Here is a 3,035-nt window from a genome sequence, read left to right on the forward strand (position 1 = left end):
TTTCCCCCTTACTTTTACGTCAACTGGACTATTGCACGAAGGGAACAGTAAGAAAAAAAAAACATATCCTTAAAACTATATTGCTTACTTATTAAACCGAAAAAAATCACACTTATAAATTTAACACAGACAAAAATATACTGTATATATTGATGCATGAGGGTATCGAGAACTTGCCAATAGTTGGTAAAACAATATCCTTTTAATATACACAACACCATCAGTCCATGCACAGTATCGATAAACACTTACTCCACACACAGTAACGAAAAACACTTAAACACTAAAACAGACATCATATTCTGTAACCCAGCAAAAATACAACTTAATACTAAAACCGTGCCAAAACAAGAGAAAACTCTTGAATCACTGACAACAGTCCTTGTAGCCCACTGCCACTGGCCAACAATATCGTACAGCCAATTCGACTGTGCAATCTTATGCGGTGGTTGTCATCATCATCATTAAGGAAAAAAAACGGATCTTGAGCTTAGCGAAAAATCTATTTTTGGGTGAGATGGCCATGACGTCCTAATGGAAGGTTCTTTTAGTAGCTTCCGAAGGGTATATTTGACTACAGTGATATTCCCAGAGAATCAAACCAAAGGTTTCACAGAATTCTAACTTCTGGCGCGAGTACCTTTAAAATTACTCTCAAGGGTATCGTATATCATCAGGGGACGTATTCTTGACACACCACATGGCAATCTGCACCCCGAATAGCCTTTACGCCTCGAGGGGGAATACGTGGCAGAATAGAAGGGTAACCGCAACAAAGATTACCCTGGTTCCCCTACTACCATCGTATCGACAACCGCGCCAACTCCCTCTGGCGGTCATTCCTTGTAGCGTTGAGCAAGGTGCTACAGATATAGTAGATCAGGGGGGGGGGAAACCGTGAAGATCTTTTCATAGAAAAGAAGGATGGGTCCATTAGGACGTCATGGCCATCTCACCCAAAAATAGATTTTTCGCTTCGCTCAAAATCCGTTTTTTGGGCTCAAGTCATGACGTCCTAATGGAAGCATACCAGAGAATTAATGTATCTGTGGTTTTGTGTCAGTGCCTTAACCTTGGGACAATATTTCTACGGCCAAAAGGGCCAATTGAGACGTCACCGTTATCCGTCATCATCACTAAGCATAACAATGTTAGTGCTTCCTGCCCCCTGCAGGTAAGAGTAATTTTTAGACGTTAGAAAAGGGCCTCAAGGTAGCATATATTGTATGAACAAACATAGGTATACACTGAGAATACAAACAGTTTCAAGGATTGTATATATTGCAGAACCAATATCAGTGTTCTCATCCATTGATTGTAAGCATACAATGATATGAGAAATACTTACATGAGTAAGTTAAGGAACTCTGGTATTTTAAACATTCAATTGTTGGGCGAATTAGGACGCAACTGCATTTTAATAGACATTTATTCCTAATAAATGACTACATGCTAAATGAATGTAGCATGATAAGGAAATTATACGAGAGACCTACACAGAAATTAATGTTCTCCTTTTTGAAAGGGGAAAATGATGAGTGCCACTCTCAAACTGAAGAAAAGCTCTTTTAACAAGACTTTTCTTTATAATTTCTGTACATGAAATAGTCTAACAACACTGTGTACTATGTACACACGGCACTAGTGGTATCCGTATAATTTCACAACTGATATTCTGAACAGATTTAGTGTTACCTTGGCAACACTTATTCAAAGGGAGGTCACACGAAAATTGCTGACCCCTTCTCCTTTTAATTGATAGTCCCAATCAATTTACTGTTCATCGCAGAGCTAGACGACAGGGTCCAAATAGCACCTGCCGCCACCACATAATGCTTCAATCCATAGATTTGCTTAGTATAGTGTCTGTAAGACGCATTGGACAACCTCCTATCAGTAGGTGAACGAAGAGGCTGAAGTCCACACACTGAAAGGTTGTGATGAAGCAACTTTCCTTGGATCTTTTATCTGCAGGAGTACTGTCAGGATCCGCTCCGCGAAAAAGGTAGGTGAGCTTCGCCCTCAGTTGTAGGGATAGTTTGATCCAAAGTTTTCTCCTGTAAAGAGCTGTTCCTCCTGAAGTCTGAAGTTCTATGAAGATAGACCTTAGATGCTCTAGCAGACCTAGAGAGACATCTTCCTTCAGAGGGCAGATTCTCCAGGAGCCCCACCTCTTAGTGGGTAGGACGTCTTTAATGAGAAAGGTTAGATCAGAAAGAGTTGCAGTTCTCCCACTTAATGTGGCCTTCATCTCCGGATAGGGCCACTATTTCACTAACTCTAGTCCCAGAGGCTATAGCGAACCGAAAAAATAACCTTTTAGGTTAGATGCTTGAGGGAACAATCCTCATTGTTCACAGGTGAGGCATAATGTAGGACCTTGTCCAAAGACCATGAGATGGGCTTTAGTGGCGTTGCGGGCCTAAGCCTGCACATGTTATTGGAAAATTTATTAAAGATTTCAATCGTTAGATCCATTTAAAGGGCATATAGAAGAGGTCTAGTCGGGGCGGACTTGCACAGAGATAATGGTCCATGGATCCAAAGATCCCATCAAGTGACCTCTCTCGCAAAGTCGGCCATACCCTTGGTGCTTACTCAAGGGTTTATATGGAGACAAGGCTGAAGAACTAGCGTTCTCATAGTATCCAAGGATACACTGCCTCCTTCTTCAAAGGCCAACGTGCTGTCGGCCGCCAGACCCTGAATATAGGGGTGGACAGAGAAGGACAGGCAGAAGATCATGAGATTGTTTTCGGGCCCTTTTGCTTTACAAAACAATTTACTTTTCCCAAGAAGACTCGTATTGTCTTCTCGTTGACTAGACTTATATTCTTCTAGGAATTCTATTTTGCCTTTAAGATCCCAGTCTTTTTCCTAACCGTTAAGGGCAAGGAATTCAAAAATGAAGGGATCAGGTGTACTGTGATAAATCGAAGGCAGAAAACTTCTGAACCTCCTGGATAATCCTAGGTGCATAACTAGGACTAGCCTTAGCCTCAGTTCCTTCATTACAGGGAACGGGATGTTCTTGG

This window comes from Palaemon carinicauda, unplaced genomic scaffold (genome assembly GCF_036898095.1).
Source record: "Palaemon carinicauda isolate YSFRI2023 unplaced genomic scaffold, ASM3689809v2 scaffold717, whole genome shotgun sequence".
NCBI lineage: Eukaryota > Metazoa > Arthropoda > Malacostraca > Decapoda > Palaemonidae > Palaemon > Palaemon carinicauda.